General features: G+C 45.8%; 1 protein-coding gene across 1 annotated transcript in view; it reads right to left on the bottom strand.

The window, feature by feature from the left end:
• Positions 1–20,042, bottom strand: part of ERBB2 (erb-b2 receptor tyrosine kinase 2) — a 2,110,185-nt gene that overhangs the window by 2,034,819 nt on the left and 55,324 nt on the right. The window lies entirely within an intron of this gene.

Genomic DNA, 20,042 nt, shown 5'->3' with positions numbered 1-20,042 from the left:
GAGATGGTCTTGAAGATGTCCGGTGCAGCTTCCATTCGTGGGCATCCGATGTGGTTCTGCTTAATATGTCTGCTAGAGTATTTTCTTTTCCGTACAAATATTGCCTGTAACTGGATGTTGTAGCTGAGTGCCAGGGTCCACAGCTCCAAAGTCATTCTGCATAGGGGTATGAATGAGTGCCTCCCTGTTTGTTGATGTACCACATGACTGTGGTGTTGTCTGTCCTTATCATCAACTGGCCCTCTTTGAGAAATGGTCTGAACTTTTGGATTGCCAGTTTTACTGCCAGCATTTCTTTTAGGTTGATGTGCAGGTGAAGTTGATCCTGTGTCCACAATCCTTGCACGCATTTGTCCAGCATGTGGGCCCCCCATCCTAGGTCTGAAGCGTCTGTTGTGATGGTCTGGCTTGCTTGACATCTGCGAAAGGGTAGGCCTGGGTTTGACTGGCATGCCTGAGCCCACCATAGGAACTCCTGTTTTAAGCATGGAATTAGTGGGATTTCTGTTTCTAGGCTGTGCCTGTGTTGGGACCATAAATTCTTTAGGTACCACTGTAGTTTACTCATATGTAAGTCTGGCAAATGGGACCAAGATTATGCATGATGCCATGAAGCCCAAGGCCTGCAGTACTTTTCTTGCTGTTAACTTGTTCAGTTTTGTTAGTGCCAAGAAGTAAAGAGGGAGTTCTTTTTGTTTTTCTGTAGTTTGAACAGATTTTGCCTTTTCTTCCATTTTCTTCATAACCTGCTGGGCAGGTGTACCAAACAAACTTGTCTTATCCATAGGAGCATCTAGCAACTTAGCTTTAACATGATCCGGTAAAGCTTGCTCCTTTAGCCATGCATGCCTTCTTATCACTGTGCCAGTCATGGCTGATCTAAATGAAGCCTCCAGTGCATCATAGCCACATTTTAAGGAATGGTTACTAACCTGTTGTATGTTATTTACCATTTCTAATACATATTTCTTATCAAGAGATTCATCAGTGGTTAGCTTTTTAGTTAACTGATCAAGCATAAACTCTTGGTATTGTATCATGTGAAACTGACAGTTTAAAGCTCTAGCTGAGATAGTAGCTGAAGTGTAGACCTTTTTACCCCATCTGTCTAATGACCTTGCTTCCCTTTCAGAAGGAATAGGGTTTTTAGCTATGGTCGCGACTACTGCCTTGGGACCCTGGGATATAGTTTCGGGGTCTGCAAGTGGGGCCTTGTAAAGGTGGTGATGAGTATCTGGCACCCTGTAAAATCTGTCTGGTTTGGCAGGTGCTGGGGGTAAAGAATCTGGAGTGGAGCAGACATCATTGAAAGCATCATCCACCACAGAGAGAACAGGAGGTATAGCTAAGGGCCTGTGCTGTGGAAGGTGCAGAAAAGTCCTAAGTCTTTTTCTGGAGTCTGAAAAATCCTGTTGCTGCCATTGGAACTGCTCTCGCATGGCATGTAAGGTTTCCCCAAAGGAGAATTCTTCTGGTGGGAAGCAGCTGGAATGGATTCTTCAGCATCAGAATCTTCAAAATTGGAGAAAGGAGCCTCTGGCTGGTCAGTTATGTCTGATTCATCAGCAGAATCATCAGAGGACACTGGCTCAGGGGGCTCTGCCCTAGGTCTCTTCTCTGGGGCCTGAGAGGCCCTGTCTGGGTGAGATTGAGATCCTCTAATTAATGAAATTAAATCTTCTGCCAAAGTAAGCATTTGAGAACTAGAAGAGGGCCTGGCTGTGGGGGGTTTAACAGGCACTGTTTTAGTAGTCTTGGCTGCTTTAGCCCTGGCGAAGGCCTTAATAGACATGGCTGCTGGAGGCCTAGCAGCACCACGTGCTGGGGTAGAGACATCCAAGGGAATGGTGTCTGATAAGTCAGTGGCAACCACCGTAGTGGATAAAATTTCTGAGGCCGATTCAAGAGTGGTAGCAGGGGCCTCAGTTGTAGTGATAGATTCAGCTGTACTTTGATCAGTTTTCTCGGTTTCGGCCGAAACCGAGACACTCGCAGTTTGCTTAACCATGGTTTCGGCCGAAACCGCGGACCGCAGTGTCGGTCTTTATCTTTGCGTTTTGGCAGATTGGGTAGTCGGAGGATCCGACGGCATAATGTACGCAAAATCAGAACCGAAAAACTGTTCTGCAACTCCGACCGACGCCTAAGCGTTCGTCGGTTGAAGGAAGCACAGGCCGAACAGGCTGCTACGTCGTGGTCTGGGCCTAAACAAGGCAGGCAATAAGAGTGGAAATCTTTATGAGGTATTTGTTTCCCACAGGTTAAACAATTATTAACTTTTTCTGACATCGGCTGAGGCAAGAAAGAGTCCCCAACGGGTACTTAGCTTTAGAAGTCTTCGAAGTAGTATTCGGTAGAAGTAATCTCTGGATCCGACCGACCGGCACTTGCGAACAGCTTCTGCTTCGGGCGCCACGCGGCAAGAAAGACTGAGGAAAATGGCGTCGGCTGATGCCTTTATACCCGAAGACCAACAGAGATGACGTCGGGTGAAGTGCGACATCAGCCGAAGCCGGACCCGGACTTTGGAATCCGGCCGACTGAAGGGCTGCCTGACGACAGGACAACCCAGTTGTTAGGACTGCAGATGCATCCATGAAGGACATCCATATTTGTCGAGGCCAGTAAGGAGCAATGAGGATCATTTTGCAACCCAATACGGTAGCTTTCTGAATTAGCTTTGGGATTAGGGGAAAAGGAGGGAATGCATAAAGAAGTCCCTGAGGCCAATCGTGGACTAGAGTGTCTCTGGGGGAATGCCCGGGAAATGGAAGGAGAGAGAAGAAATTGCTGCACTTGCTGCTGAAGGGAGTTGCAAAAAGGTCGCAGCAAGGTTGGCCCCATTTGCGGAAGATTTGGTCCGCAACTACCTGGTTCAGAGACCACTCGTGAGGCATGAGAATTTCTCTGCTCAGTCTGTCTGCTATGACACTGGACCTCCCAGGGATGTGCGTTGCAATCAGAAACCGTTGGGAAGAGATCGCCCACTGCCAGAGTCTGAGTGCTTCTCGACATAGGGGGGTAGGACCTGGTTCCGCCCTGCTTGTTGATGTACCACACTACAGACATATTGTCCATTTGAATTGCAATGGTCCCGGTAGGAAGAGAGTCCTGAAGAGCCTGCAACGCTAAGAGCACGGCCCTCATCTCCAAGATATTTATGTGCAGATGGTACTCGTGAGGTTGCCAGGTGCCTTGGACTGTCCTGCCCTGATAATGCCCCCCCCCCACCCCACCCAATCAGGGAGGCATCCGTGGTCACCATAGCAACTGGAGGGGGAGAACAAATGGTCTGCCATGGAGCACTGATGTGGGGACCATCCACCACGCAAGGTGCTTCTTGCATGCTTGTGTGATCATAATCATGTAAGACATGGGAAGCTGCTGGAGGGACCATTGGGTGAAAAGAAGCCACTGGAGAATCCTCATGTGAAAATGAGCTAGAGGGACAAGTATGATCACTGCTGCTATGAGACCCAGAGTTTGAAGGACAAACCTGGCTTGAATTCTTTTGCATGCTAATAAAACCTTCACATGCTGACGAATCACTAACACCCTGTCAGGTGGGAGGCTCGCTAACATGTCTTTGGTATTTAAATTTGCACTTATAAAGGTGATAGATTGACAGGGCAACTATGCAGACTTTTCGAAATTTATTGTGATACCTAGCCTGGAGCAAGTTTCAATAGTGCAGTCTCTGGCTCGCAGAAGGTGATGTCTGGTGGTAGCAGTGAGGAGCCAGTAGTCGAGATATGGAAACACCTGGAATCCTTGCCATCTTAGGTGAGCGGTAAAGTACAGTTTTGTACCTACCATAAATGTAGATGTTCGAGTGTTCACACTGCTGCAGTCATCACACCAGGGTTATCCTGCCATCAGGCGGTCCCGCAGTCAGCCAGAGTTCCAAAGTCTTGGTCCGGCGTCGGTTGCTGTCGCTTCTTCCCTGACGTCAGTGCGCCAGGGGTATATAAGAGGCATCCAACGCCATTTTCTTCAGTTTTTCTTGCCCCAGATGTCTGGTGCCCCCAAGTAGGTAGGCAATACATATTGCTAATAAAACATATAAAAGGAATAAAAGGAATACCTTCAGTTACAAGCAAATACACCACAAAGGATGTACAGGATAGAAAGGTATAGAAAAGTTCAGCTAGGTCAGAGGGGATGGAGGGAGGGTAACCTGGACTGCAACAGTGTGAACACTCGAACATCTACATTTATGGTAGGTACAAAACTGTACTATGTTCATCGTGTTACACTGCTGCAGTCATCACACTTGGGTAGAATCCCAAAGCTAAGGATGGGCGGTGGAACTAAACAGGGTTTGGAGAAGCTAGTAGGCCCTGCAGAACTGCAGTGGCAAAGCCAGCTCTGGTTTTAGAGTATAGAGGTAAGTGATAGTGTTTGGTGAAGGTGTGCACTGGACTCCAAGTTGCAGCCTCCAAAATATCCTTGGTTGGTACCCCTCTGAGGAAGGCTGTTGATGTTGCTGTAGCCCTGGTGGAATGGGGCCTAATGTTACCAGGTACAGGTTTCCCATGGTGTGTGCAGCAGAAACAGATACAATGTCCTATCCATTTTGAAATGGTCTGTTTTGAGATAGCCTTTCCTTGTGATCCTGCAGCATAGGATACAAAGAGTTGGTCAGATTTCCTGAAAGCCTTAGTTTTATCCAAGTAATAACGTAATTGCCTGTGAATGTCCAAAGAGTGTAGGAGCTTTCCCCTTTGTTCTGGGGGTTTGGATAAAAGGTGGGCAAATTAATGGTTTGGTTTAGAGCCACACTGGATACCACCTTTGGCATAAAGGAAGGGTTAGTTCGTAAAACGCCTCTGTCTTGATGAAAAATGATGAAAGGCTCCACTGCCATTAGGGCCTGTAACTCTGAGACTCTTCGTGCTGAAGCTATTGCTAGCAGCAGGGCAGTTTTCCATGATAGAAACTGTAAATCAACTGTAGAAGCTGGTTCAAAGGGCGGTAGTGTAAGTTTTTCCAAAACAAAGTTGAGATTCCAAGTTGGTGTTGGTGCTCTTCGGGGCGGTCCTATGTTCTTAGCCCCTCTGAGGTACTGTCTTAGTAATGGATGTGAAAATATAGGAGGATCCGTGTTGTACTGAGCTGAAATAGCTGAGGCATGGATCTTAATAGATGAAAAGGAAAGTCCTTTGTGCAACATCTCAGTTAAATATTGTAGAATCTGAGGAATATTTGGGACAAGGGGATTCTGGCCTTTAGCCTGGTTCCAGGCGCAGAATCTTTTCCATTTGTCTGAATAGGCTTTTCTGGTGCTGGGCCTCCTGGCCTCCAAAATGACATCCATAACAGCTTTAGAAAGAAGTGTTGACTGGTTGTTTAGGTAATTTGCCATGCAGCCAGATTTAAAGTCTTGAGCTGGCTGTGTAGAATCTGATTGTTTTGCTGAGTGAGCAGGTGAGGAATTTGAGGTAAAATCCATGGTGGGCCTTGAGCCATGTTCCTTAGTATTGGATACCATTGTTGGTGTGGGCTAGTCTGGAGCAATCAGTATCACTTGTGGTCTCTCTAATCTGGCTTTCAGCAGCACCTCTGCCAGAAGAGGCAGTGGAGGAAAGGCATACACTGTTAATGTTTTCCAACGGAATGAGAGGGCGTCCACTTTCCAAGCCAGTGTGTGGTATGTCCTTGTGCAAAATTTCCGTAGTTGGTAGTTTTGGGGGGAGGCAAACAGATCTATATCTGGGCTCCCCCATTTTTGAGTTATCACTGCGAATACTTGTGGATCTAGTTTCCACTCGTGAGGATCTATGATGTTTCTGCTTACATTGTCTGCCAATGTGTTTTTCTTTCCTGGCAGGAATTGTGCTTGTAGTTGAACTTGGTAGGTCAGTGCTGTGTTCCACAAGGTCATTGCTTGCCTGCATAGGGGGTAGGAATGTGTGCCCCCTTGCTTGTTTATGTACCACATCACTGTGGTGTTGTCCGTCTTTATTAGTAGTTGTCCTGGATGTAGGAGGTCCTTGAAAGCTGTCAGGGCATTTTGTACGGCTAGCATCTCTTTTTGATTGATATGTAGATGCCTTTGATCTGCAGACCATTTGCCCTGAATACACTGTCCTGCCATGTGTGCTCCCCAGGCATAATCTGATGCATCCGTTGTTATAGTTTGCCTGGCTGTGGGTAAGGTAAAAGGCTGACCCTTGTTGAGGTGACATGACTGAGCCCACCATAGAAACTCCTGTTGAAGGCAGGGAATGAGTGGTATTATTGTTTCCAAGCTGTGGCTATGTTGAGTCCATACGCGTTTCAGGTACCATTGTAATTTCCTCATATGCAGTTTTGCATATGGTATTAGTAGTATGCAAGATGCCATGAATCCCAAGGCCTGCAGAATTTTTCTTGCAGGGAGTTGGGTCTTTGTTGCCATCATTTTGAAGTATTGAGTCAGTTGTCCCTGCTTGTCTGGCATGAGATAAGCCATCTGGGCCATTGTATTTAAGCTGGCACCCAGGAATATTATGTCTTGTGAGGGCACTAGTTTTGACTTCTTTTCGTTTACTGTGTACCCTAGGCAATTTAATAGGTTTTTGACAAACGCCAGATGTTTTAAAAGAATGTCCTTGCTTTCTGCTTGAATAAGGCAGTCATCCAGGTATGGATATATTTGAATTCCTCTTTGTCTGCAGTATGCAATTACTGGTGCCAGGCATTTTGTGAAGACCCTGGGCGCAGCAGATAAGCCAAAGGGCAGTGCAGAGAATTGGTAATGGGTTGAACCTGCTATAAATCGAAGATATCTTCTGCAATTTTGTCTGATAGGGACATGCAGGTATGCCTCCTTGAGGTCCAACGTTACTAGCCAAACCTTCTTGCCCAGCATGGGAAGAAATTGCTGTAATGTTAGCATCTTGAATTTGGGTACTTCAAGATATGTGTTTAGAATTGAGAGGTCAAGAATGGGTCTCCAAGCTTTGTCCTTTCGGGGAACTAGAAAGAGTCTCGAGTAAAATCCTTGTCCCTGCTCCTGTGTAGGAACATGTTGAATGGCTCTCATGTCCATGAGAGCTGTAATTTGTTTTTGAGCCTCTGCCCATTGATTTGGTGGCAGGTTTGGCATTCCTTTTATCCTTGGTAAAGTGTGAAAGTGGAATCTGTATCCTTGAGAGACAATATTTAGGACCCATTTGTCTTTTGTGATGATGCGCCAGTTGTCTGCAAAAAGTGTTAGCTTTCCTCCCAAGGGCTGCCAAGAGGGATTTGCTTGGCAGTCTGAGGGGTAAGTCATTGTGTTTGTCTTCTGGTAGTTTGAGACCTGCATTCTCCTTCTTTCTGGGTTGTGGCACCCCATTGTCGAGGCTTGTAAGAGCCTTGTGACTGACCTCTGCCTCTTGGGCGTCTGTATTTGCCCCTCTGTGGTCTGTCAGAAGCTGGAAAGGACCAGTTTTTGGTTGGTCAATTTCTGCTGAAACGAGGGGGTTGAACCTGTAAAAAATCCTTGACCGTCTGCATAGATTTTGCCTTATCCTCCATTTTCTTTAAAACCTCTTCTGCTTTTACACCAAATAAAACATCCTGCTGTAAAGGTGCATCCAATAATTTTGCTTTTACATGATCAGGTAAAGTTTGTTCTTTTAACCAAGCATGACTACGTATGACAGACCCTGTCACTGCTGCTCTACAAGATGCTTCCAGTGAATCAAATCCACATTGCAAAGTATGTTTTCCTACTTGTTCAGCTGCATGCAACAAATCTTGCATTTCCTTGTAATCAGGCTGCTCTGTATGTGTGATCATTTTTTGTTTTAATTGAGACATCAAACATTGTTGATATTTCAGCATGTGAAACTGGCAATTTAAGGCCCTCATAGCTAAAGTAGCTGAGGTATATATTTTCTTTCCCCATCTGTCTAGTGCTCTAGAATCCCTTTCAGAGGGTACAGGATTTTTAGCAATAGAGGCCTTAACCCCTTTGGGACCCTGGGAAATGGTTTCTGGGTCAGCAACAGGGCTTTTATATAGGAATTTGTGTGAGTCAAGGACTCTGTAGTATCTGTCTGGTTTGGCTGGTGCAGGAGGTAGTGAATCTGGGTTAAGGCTAGATTCTGAATAAACATCATCCACAATGTCTAACACTGGTGGAATAGCAAGTGGTCTGTGCTGGGGTAGTAAAAGGAACTCTCGGAGCCTTTTCTTAGAATCAGAGTAATCCTGGCCTTCCCAGTGGAAATGTTCCCTTGTGGTATGTAAAGTTTCCCCAAAAGAGTAGTCTTCTGGGGGAGATGCTGAAGGAATAGACTCTTCAGCATCAGAGTCTTCATAAGGGGGAAAAGAATATTCCTGTTCCTCAGAAGAATCTGAGGAAATTGAAACCTGGTCAGAGGAAGCATAGTCCTCCTCCTGTCTAGGCCTTTTATCAGGAGGGGGATGGGAACCCCTGATTAGGGTAATTAAGTCTTCAGCCATCCTAAACATCTGTTTCTTAGGCATGGGGCCTTGTACTGGAGACTGCTGTACAGTCTTCTTTGCTTTTAAAGGAGTTTTCAGCTTTGCATAGGATTTAATAGTGAGTGTAGTCAGTCTGAAGACACCTTCTGCAACTGTAGGCGTTTCAATTGCACCGGAATCTCCTTCAGCCATGGAGTCGGAAGGGCCTAAAGATAAAGGTTGTGGAGGCCTAGCAATCTCCTCTTGGGAATCGGATGCCGCCTAGGGTTCTGAATCAGCGGTTGTCAGGAGCTGCGTAGGCGCCTCACTGAAAACCGGAGAACCGGCGACTGGCCTAGCAGAGGCCTCGGAGTCTGGTTTGGTTCTCGGCTGCCTGTCCTTATCTTTGCGTTTTTTATGCATTCCGGTCGTCGGTTGCTCCAACGGCATGGTATAATTAAATTTCCTACCAAAATAATGTCGGGCGAAATCAAACCGACGTTTTATAGTTCATTTGTTAAACCTAGCACAAAACTGACAACTTGTGACGTCGTGGTCTGGGCCTAGGCAAGGAAAGCAATAAGAATGAAAGTCTTTATGAGTTATTTGCTTCCCACAAGAAATGCAATTGTTAACTTTTTCTGACATCGGACTGAGGCAAGAAAAGGTTCCCCAACGGGGTACTTAGCTTTATTGAAGACTTCGGTCTGAAATTCGAATTGAAAATCTCAGTAGTCGGCCGACCGGCACTTGTGAACTGCTTCTGCTTCGGGCACCGCACGGCAAGAAAGACTGAAGAAAATGGCGTTGGATGCCTCTTATATACCCCTGGCGCACTGACGTCAGGGAAGAAGACAGCAACCGACGCCGGACCAAGACTTTGGAACTCTGGCCGACTGCGGGACTGCTTGATGGCAGGATAACCCTGGTGTGATGACTGCAGCAGTATAACACGATGAACATCTACTGCCATACATTTGATAAATACCCTGGGGGCTGTGGTGAGACCAAAGGGCAGAGCTCTGAAGTGATAATGGCTGGCTCCCAGCCGGAAGCGAAGGAATCTTCTGGAGGGTCTGTCCATTTTGATGTTGTAGTACGCATCCTGAAGATCTATAGACATCCAATTGTCCTGACCCAGGAAGGGCAAAATGGACTGTAGCGTGACCATCCGGAACTTCGTTCTTTGTACAGACCTGTTCAGTCTGCTGAGATCCAGAATGGGTCTCCAGTCCCCTGTCTTTTTTGGTACCAAAAAGAACCTTGAGTAAATTCTGGATCCTTGTTGGTCTGCTGGGACTTGCTGTATGGCCCTTTTTCTTAGCAGTTTTGAGACTTCTTGCACTGCTTGGTCCCTTAGATTGGGTGGAACGTCTGGAAGGGACTTGTTTGACCTTAAGGGGGTGCGAAAGAAGGGGATTCTGTAGCCTCCGGATATGACGGACTGTGCCCATTTGTCTTGTGTTATGTCTTGCCAGGCTCTTGGGTACAGCGATAATCTTCCCCCCAACTGCCTCCAGAGGTGGGCAGCCGGGCAACCCTTCAGGGATGCTGGAAGGGCTTCTCAGAGAAAGATTCTCTGCTGCCCTGATTTTGCGGACACCCTCTGCCACGAGGGCAGCGTCTGTTATTGTTCCCTCCTCTGCCCCTGGATGGGAACTCACCATGTGTGTCCAGTAAGGCTCCCTGGGATTTCCGGAACCACATCTTTCCACTCTTCTGACCCTTAGGATATGGTCTGGAAAAGGGTCTAGAAGGAGTGGAAAAACTGACTCCTACGGCAGAGTGTCTTGCCTTCCTGCTCACACCTGGTAAGGGTATCTTTCACCTGTGATCCAAAGAGAGAGGAACCATCAAAAGGGGTGTTGGTGAAAGACGCTGTGAAAGGTTCCACAAAGTTACATAGCCGCATCCAAGCGTGCTTCCTTAGGGCCACGCCTGTGCCTGCGGCTCTACTCGCACCATCGGCAGCATACGAAATGAGCCTCATGGAGGAGTTTACCACTGAATTAAGAGTCGCCAGCTGGGAGGCTGCCTTAGCCTGGGCCCCCTCAGCTGATGGATCTTGGAGGGTATCTCCAAGCTCTTTCAGGAGATCCCTCTGAAGACGGGTAAAGTGACACAGGTAATTCAGGGACCGCATGGAAAAGGTCGCTGAAGAGAACATCCGTTTCCCATATCTGTCCATCGACCAGGACTCCTTGTTAGGGGGATGGACAGATGAAGTTTCAGCCAACTCCTTCTTTGTGGCCGCCGCTACCACCTTGGCATCAACGGGGACACCTTTGGTCAAGAGCTGTTTGTCCTGCGGAGCAGTAATAAATTTGGCAGGTCTTCTAGGGGTCGGTTCCCCTGTGTCTGGAGCCGTCCATGTCTTCCGAGCCACCACAGACATCAGTGGGTCGAAAGGCGGAGACACCCAGGAGGTGGAAGGTCGGGATCCAAACGCATCCAGGAATACCGACTCATCCTCGGAAGGGCTTAGTGCAGTCCAGTTCCCCCTCTGCCTAAGCATCTCAAGGATGTCTGAGAAGGAGACATCTTCAGAGGGGGATCTTGGGGACCCTTCTGACTCTTCTACGTCGGTATCCGATGTGATAGACTCGGGAGAGTCAACATGCTTCCTCTTGCATTTCCTCTTGCGAGGTGGCTCCTTCTGAATGATCAGGGGAGGCCTCGGAAGAGGAGGATACACCCAAGGGGGTGTCCTGGAGCACTGGATCCCCACACTTTGGGTCTGGAAGAGGGGCAGAGGCTGATGCTGGCACCCTAGGGGGAGGAGCTGATGGGGTCGATCGTGGGACTGACTCGGGGGCCAGTACACTCCTCATCACCTCAAAGGCGTCCCTGCCCAGACGCAGAGAGGGCTCCGGTTCCGAAGAATCCAGAAAACCTCCTTGCACCGAGGGGGACGGCTCCGAGGCAGATGTGGGAGCCGAGCTCACCTGAGCCGAAGCCCGAGGGGGAGAGCGGGGGTCAGACAAGGGTCCAATGCCATTCGCCCCCTCGGAGCCAATGAGGGAGTCTTGGTGCCCAGATCCCTCCAGGGAAGGTACCATGGAAGGGATCAGAGATGACGATGGAACCGAAGGAGAGGGTATCGGAGCCGACGGTTACATGACTTGAACCCCAACGAACTCTGGCTCCGAGCTCAAGGGATGAGTCGGAGGAGGAATATCTAAAGCTGTGGACACCTGATGAGGGGGGCTGGACAACATTTTGGCTAGGGCCTGCGATTTTAACAGCCTACTGACCACTCTTTCCAAGTCATGGTCCGAAAGTCTAGAGGACCGAGAAGAGTGGGATGAGCGATGACTACGCTCCGATTGGAGCAGAGGCAACTTCGGAGCCGAGGGTATCAACTCCAGAGAAGGAGACCTGGATCTTTTCCGACTCCCAGACGGCTCTGAAGAACGTGTCGGAGCCGACTGGGAGGGAGGAACCTCGGTTCCAGCCGGAGCCGAGAAAGATTGTATGGCTTCACCCAACGACGGCTCTGAACTGGGAGCTGAAGGTTTAGGTGGCCTGGAAGATTTCACGGGCTGAGCCTTCGCCGGTGAATCTTGGGGTTTTAGCAAACCCCTCAGAATCAATTTGTTTTTGCGCTCCTGCAGGACTCTTGGACTGAAAGCATGGCAAATCGAGCAAGAGTCCTGCAGGTGCATGGCGCCCAGACAAACACAAGAAGTGTGACCATCTGTCAGAGACATCTTCTGACAGCATGAGACACACTTCTTGAATCTGGACGGTTTAGGATCCTTGGACATCCTGGAGGAAAACCAAGGACAAGAAACACACACAAAAAAGGTTAAAGTAACTAGCCACTAAGAATTACACACTACAGTTACCACAACCGAACTACAAGTACTACTACAAATAAAACTATATTTAACTATCACTAAACACTAACAGTGATAATAAAGGATTTTTTTTTTTTTTTTTAATAGAGGTGATAGAGAGAAAAAGGTAATCCTCTAACTTAAACGGAAAACCTTTATGAGGTAAGGAAAGGGAGAGAAAAGTGGAGAGGGGAACTTTCTAACTTAAACGAGTTTCTTTGGGATAAGTAATCGGGATCTAAAGAAAACTAGCTATAATACAACAGTCTAATCTAACGACTAAATCTACACTAAAAATAGCAGTTTTGACGAGAAAAATACAATAACAACAAATTTTATACGACCTGAGCCAGTAGAACAACCTCGCAGCAGAAGCGGCAAACGAGATCTGGGTATCTAGCGCCAGGCATCATGGGATATAGGGGGGCCTTGAGCCAGTAAGCAGCTCTCGAGCTTTTGAAGATGGCAGAGTCGGAGCCGAGGATCGGCTCCGAACCCAACCAGCAAGAATAAAGGCGAGATAGACAACTTAACATCCTCCATTTTCTTCAACACCTCTTCTGCCTTAACACCAAAGTATCATGCCGTAATGGAGCATCCAATAATTTTGCTTTAACATGATCAGGCAGATTCTGTTCCTTTAACCAAGCATGCCTTCTAATGACAGAACCCGTAACAGCGGCCCTGCAAGAGGCCTCCAGTGAATCAAAACCACATTGCAAAGTATGCTTTCCCACTTGTTCAGCTGCATGCAATAAATCCTGCATTTCCTTGTTATCAGAACATTCAGAATTTGTAAACATTTTCTGTTTAAGCAGTGGCAATAAGTATTGCTGATATTTAAGCATATGAACCTGACAATTTAAAGCCCTTACAGCCAAGGTAGCAGAAGTGTAAACTTTTTTCCCCCATCTGTCCAGTGCCCTAGAATCCCTATCAGAGGGGACAGGGTTTTTTGCAGTGGAAGCCTTGACCCCTTTGGGACCCTGAGATATAGTTTCTGGGTCAGCAGCAGAGTTTTTATATAGAAATTTGTGACGGTCTGGGACCCTGTAGTATCTGTCTGGCTTAGCAGGTGCAGGGGGTAAAGAGTCAGGAGACAGGCCGGACTCTGAAAATACATCATCTACAATGTCTAGAACAGGTGGAATAGCAAGAGGTCTGTGTTGAGGTAGTAAAAAAAGTCTCTGAGCCTTTTCTTTGATTCTGAGTAATCTTGGCTCTCCCAGTGAAAATGCTCCCTCATGGTATGCAGGGTTTCCCCAAAAGAATAATCATCAGGAGGAGAGGCTGAAGGAATAGATTCTTCAGCATCACAATCCTCATAGGGAGGAAAAGAGTATCCCTGTTCAGAAGGGGGAATCAGAGGAAACTGAAACCTGATCAGAAGAGTCATATTCTGTCTCTTGCCTAGGCCTCTTATCAGGAGGGGGATGGGAACCCCTGATCAAAGTAATTAGGTCTTCGGCCATTTTAAGCATCTGTTTTTTAGGCATGGAAGTCTGAGTAGGAGAATGCTGTACTTGTTTCTTTGTCTTTAGAACTGCTTTCGTCTTTGCCTTTGAAGTTGAAGTTGGCTTAACATATAACTGTGTAGGTCTGAAGACACCCTCAGAAGCCGATGCCTGCTCAGCAGCTCCAGACCCATCTGAGGGAATGGTTTCCGAGTGTCCCATACCTTGAGTATCCAGAGGCCTAGTCAGCTGCATGTGGGAGTCGGAAGCGGCCTGTGGCTCTGAGGTAGCAGGCGTCAGGGGCTGTGAAAGTGCCTCACTGAAAACCGGCGACTGGCCTAGCGGAGGCCTCGTCATCGGTTTTGGACCTCGGATGCTTATCCTTTTCCTTGTCCTTGCGTTTTTTGTAAACTCCGGTCGTCAGCTGTTCCGATGGCATTATATAGTTAAATCTTCGGCCAAAGTAATGAAATGCAAAATTGTACCGACGCTTAATAGTCCGTTGGTTAAATCTAGCACAAAACCGACAGCTAGCAATGTCGTAGTCAGGGCCTAGGCACGGAATACAGTAAGAATGAAAATCCTTACGAGGTATTTGCTTCCCACAAGAAATACAATTGTTAACTTTTTCTGACTTCGGTCTGGAGCAAGAAAAAAGTTTCCCCAACGGTGTACTTAGCTTTAATGAAGACTTTGGTTCTGAAATTCGGATTTGAAAATCTCAGGAGTCGGCCGACCAGCACTTGCGAACTGCTTTGCTTCGGGCATTGTGCGGCAAGAAAGACTGAAGAAAATGGCATCGGCTGCATCTTTTATACCCACTGACGTCAGGAAAGAGGCGACAGCAACCGACGCCGGACCAGGACTTTGGAATTCAGGCCGACTGCGGGTAGCCTGCCAGCAGGATAACCCAAGAGTAATGACTGCAACAGTGAAACACGATGAACATCATACACGTGCACATCAGTTTCAGTTAGGTATCTTAAAGCAAAGCAGCTCAGCTCCAGATATCGTCAGGCAACTCCACGTTCTGCCCGGACCCATCTGGCTCACTCTGCAGTAGTACGGCCCACCTTAAATACATAACGGCAACAGTCGCAGGCTTAACTTAACAACTCCCAGTTAACAGCGCCTTGAAACAGCTTAAATCCATAACGGCGCCAGTCACAGTAAATTCAAACAGATGCATGCACGTCCCTTAAGCTCAAGTCCGACAGGCTGAAGGAGCTGATGTCATCATGCACATGATGATGTCAGCTCCAAAAGCACGAAAATTAAAAAAATACATGAAAAAATATCAGAAATTAAGGGGTGCCACTCGGGAATCGTGGCATTCCATTATTGGGATCCCAAAACTCGGTAAAAACCAAGTAATTTGGAACGGTTTGGAAGTCTGACTGGATTCCTGGAAGACATCATCAACCACCTCTAAGATAGAAGGGATGGCCAAGGGTCTGTACTGGGGCAGGTCTAGAAACTCTCTTAGTCTTTTCTTAGACTGTTCCCTGAGGGTGTGAAGGGCTTCCCAAAGGAAAGATCTTCAGATGGGGAGGCAGAGGGCATGTATTCCTCTGCATCTGAATCCTCATGAGCAATCAGAGGATGTTATTCCTCTTCAAAATCTGAATAATCAGACTCCTCAGAATCCTGTTCTGTTAGTATTTTAGGAGAAAGGTCTCTTTTCCTTTTAGAAGTTGTGGCCTGACTACCCCTGATAAGGGTAATAAGATCCTCTGCCATTTTAAGCATTTGTGTTTGGGAAGGAGGAGCAGGAATAACATGGTGGCTAAAGGTAGTTTTCCTGGGAGTGGCCTTGCCACTGGGCCTAAGAGAATCCATCGGTCTGAGTGGAACAGTAGTCGGAAGAGAATACGTCTTTTTTTGTCTGGAATCGGTAGTCCGAAAGGCTTCCTCGGAAGCCGGTGCCCACGTCGCAGCTCCAGACTCAACCAAGGCAGAGACAACCAAGGGCTTGGAAAACAAAGAAGATTTCTGTGGCATACTGGACTCAAAGGGTCTTGGTAGAGGCCTGCAAAGGAATCAAATCCAGCATCAGGGGCTGCGAAAGCACCTCACTGAATTCCGGAGAACTGACGACCTGCTCAGCGGTAGAGTCATCGGAAGGCTTGGCCTTGTGTTGTCTGTCCTCTATCTTTATCCTTACGTTTCTTCGGAATGTCTACGAAAGGTTGGCTGACGGACACCATTTCTGAATGCGAAGATGGAAGACAAAAATACCTGGCTACAATGAGAGCTCTACGGTGAATGGTTCTCACATTAAACAGGGCACAGAACCTGCAATGGGGGATGTCATGGTCTGGGCCTAAACAAGTGACGCAGTATGAGTGGAAGTCTCAGTGTGGTATTTGCTTTCCAGAGGCAAGACAATTGTTAACTTTTTCGGACATCGGTTAGTGCAAGAAAAAAGGATCCCCAATGGGGTACTTAGCTTTAGACATTTTCAGCTGTAAATCAAAACTCAGGTAGCGACTGACCAGCACACTTGCCAAGTGCTTCTGCTACAGGCTCCACTGCAAGAAAGACTGATATAATTGCGAAGCCTGCTCTCCTTTATAGTACTGACAACCTGACATCAGGCAGGAAGTGACAGCAGCTGACGCAGAAAAACTTTGACTCTGGTACTGGGGCCGGCCGAGGGCTACCACAGCAGGGATAACCCTCAGGTGATGACTGCAACAGTGAAACACGAAGAACATCCGCAGCATCTCCCTCAGTCCCTCAGATATAATCAGCTGAGGTTCCCATTCAATATCTGGCACAGACATTTTACAGCCTCCAAGGAAGTCCGAGAAGTCAGTTCCATGTCATCTTCCAGCGGGGTTGTGGCAGAAGAACAAACCTAGAGACAGACATCAGAAGAGGCTGGACAGCAGCCATATCAGACCTAAGTTGTCTGGCCTTTTTCTTGGCTGACAGCTGACCGCCCAGAAGGGAAGACTCTGCCACAGCACCTTCAGCCAACATCTTAAGACGCTGATTTTCAAAGTAAATAAATTAAAGAGGACAGAAGACTACATATGGTCTTAGGGACAAAAGCCTGTCACATATCGTAACATATGGTCGTAGGAAGCAACCAAACAGAAAAGACACTGATTGTGACGGCCTTTACGGGGAATCTGCCTCCTACACTGACATTTTCCCCTTCAGGATGACATGAACTCAACAGCACTAAATAAAAAAGAAAAATAAAGGAGAAACCCCAACACAGCACTTATCTAAACACACCTTGGTAACCAGACAGCATGAAGATGTTCAGACCAAAGTTCAATGATGGTGTTCTAATGGCTGCAAAGAAGTTTCACGTAAGTGCATCCATATGTTGCCTTTATGCACTGCACCTTGCATGGGGAGAGTACGTGTGACGTATAGCACCTATAAATACTAAAGGCTTTGGTACACTGGCCAGACATTGGGCTATCCTTGGCAGGAGATTCCTTAGGTTATGAATACTGCAACAGTGATATAGCAGGACATCTAATTTTCTATCCTCCAGGCAGTCAATAAAACAGATTAAATACTGGGGTGTATCAAGCAGCCTGTCTTGTGTGAGTAAACCCATTCTTTCAGGAAGCTTGTGCTAATTTCCCTTTGTCAAATTCAAAAAAGGAGAGCCACTACTGTTTGGGCCAAAACAGAAAATTCCTGGAATGTCCTTTTGACCCTTTAGAAGAGTCCATATTATCAGAGGAAAGGGTGGAAAAAAGAATCCAGAAACATTCTCTTCTATGCGAAATATATCTGTATTCCAGATCCAAGAATAAAAAACCTGAAACAGAATATCTTTCATTGTCTGCTGTGGCTGGATGGAAGCAATCTACTAAAGTATTTCCCCACAGATGGATCAATACCTGGGAGACCTCCCGGGTGCAATTTCTTTATTATATGAAGGTCTGTCCAGGTCCTGCTCAGCTTGTCTGCAATAATGTTCTGCTCTGACTCAATACAGGTAGCCTGATAGAACAAGAAAGAGATGAGAAACCGGCTACCTACCTACAATGGCTAGTCTTCAAGGGGGGTAGGGCTTTTTATGTAGCACATCACTGTGGTGTTGTCTGAGATAACCAGCAGAGGGTCTGGAGTGGAAAGATGGTTCAGGGATATATTCATTAGAACCATCATTCCTTAGATATTTCTGTTGTTTAATTTATCTTGTGTGTTCCATAGGACCTGCAGCTTCAACCTCTTTGATACAGCTGTACAAGCATAGTCTGATGCAACTGTGGTTACAGAAAATCTAAGTAATAACCGAGTGAAAAAGGAAGGAAGACTTGGGATGAGAGGCCACCTATACACAGAAAAGATTTCTATATGTCCACCAGAAAACCCAGGCTGAGAAGAGGGCTTTCTTTTTCTTTTCTTCTTTAAGCACCATGGATTCTTAAGAAGTTGTGAAAGAATCTGCAAATATAGAATAACTGTCCAAATGTGGAGAAAAAGGTGAATGCATTGCAGTCTGAAGATGGCTATAAAGACAGCCAGTTACTTTGAGAACACTTGCAATTTATGATTACTGAAAGTGGAAGACAACTGCTTCAAAAGACTATCTAAAATCACTGAAAATGTTGGATGGTTAAGACTTAGAATGGGAAGATCTAGGACAGCAGTCCAGTTTCCCCCTTTCTTTAGCACCAAAAAAGACTCCTTACCTTGCTTGATCTGGGGCAACACAGTTTAATACCTCCTGGGACAGAATACTGAGACATGAGAAAAGCTAGAGGACTGACTGGATGATGTGAACGTCTTTGAAAAAGAGGAATAAGATCCTACTGGCAGCTGTAATAGAGTCGCCAACCAGCAGCTAAAGAAAACAGAAGCTGGATGAAAAATCAAAGCCTCTTACTTCACTTAATTTTTCTGTGGTTTGATGAAGGAGATGAAAGAACAAGCAGATTACCAAGACCCCAGACTATGTCCTTGCCTCTAGAAGAGTCTGAAGATCATATAGATCAGTGTTAAATAAGTCTTAACATGTGATATAAAACAAAACTTTGAGGTAAAACTGTTTGAGAGACAACTACCAAATATACTTGCCCTAGTCCCTAGCAGTCAGAGTTCACAGAAAGCTAAATATTTTTGTTTTTACACACAAAAAGTTACTTTGCAGTGAATTTAAAAAAAAAGAAGTCATGACTGTCTTTCTACCAGCATGAAACAAAGAATAATTATAACCATCATGAACAAATACTTAAGTTCTGAGGTAAATTTTTTCCATGACAAACATTAACCCCAATAGTTTTAGCCCTTATCGAGAAAATTGAACAGAAAATTAGACCCTTTTCTCACAAAAAATGATACATCACAGTGAATTTGCCAATAAAGAGCAGAGATTGACATTTGGACGTAATTAGGTAAGACAATCAAAAATAACATGTATGTTTTGAGGTAAATATCATTAATGAAAGAAGTTCAGTAGCTTTACATCCTAGTTACAAGTTAATACAGAAAAGTCAATCTTTTCCTGATATAAAAAAAGAAAACCAAGACCAGCTTAATTTATTTATTTATTTTGCAGTAATAAAGTTTGACATGTGGTTAGGCAAAATAAGCTTTGAGGTAAAAAAATAAATGTCAACCATTAAAATAAGAACATAAAACACTTCTGACTAGAAAATAAAAATCTCTCAGAAATGTTTTTAACATACTGTTCCCCACAGTGAATTCTAAGTATATAAAGTCTTAAGTATCAATAAATGGTTTCTATGATTACCATTATGGCATTAAGAAAAAGACAACAAATTATAAAATTTCACAGAAAAGGGACACTTCTAAAAAGGTTGTGGAAATTAATCCCCACCGACGTACTTTTCTGTCCAGCCTTGGAAAAGATAAATGTCATTGGCAATAGAGTTTTTGGAGCTGTACAGTGGCTAGGGCATATGGAAGGAGCCCTAAAGCTTTGGAAGCTGGCCAGCTGCTCCAGTCCTTGACAGGATGCCCCATATACCTTAGACTACTGCAGTGATCAAATGATGAACATCAGTGGCTTCCCTAACAAAATAATTTAGTTGTAGATCATGATAAACAAGTCCAACATAAATAGTTTCCTTGACAAATAGCCATTTTCAGAAAAGGTATTTATGAGTTTGAAGTCCTGATGTCCAGTTTACTCTCCGTTCTGTTTGCAGCTGCAGCAAAAGTGAACTCCTGCAGCACTTTACTGACTTCTGAAGCATTTTGCCTACAGCACAACGTTGTTCAGCTTGCCATGATCAGAGTTAGGTTCAAGATGCAGTGTTAGGTCGCTTCACAATTCTAAACAAAGTATTAACTTATTTCAGTTTGCCTAACTCTGCAATAATAATTAAGAAAATAAATGGTTAATATGCTGGAT

This window comes from Protopterus annectens, chromosome 5.part0, assembly GCF_019279795.1.
Source record: "Protopterus annectens isolate FY-2018-M chromosome 5.part0, PAN1.0, whole genome shotgun sequence".
Taxonomy (NCBI): domain Eukaryota; kingdom Metazoa; phylum Chordata; order Ceratodontiformes; family Protopteridae; genus Protopterus; species Protopterus annectens.
Note: the sequence above shows the minus strand (reverse complement) of the source record. Positions and strands in the feature narration are given on the sequence as shown.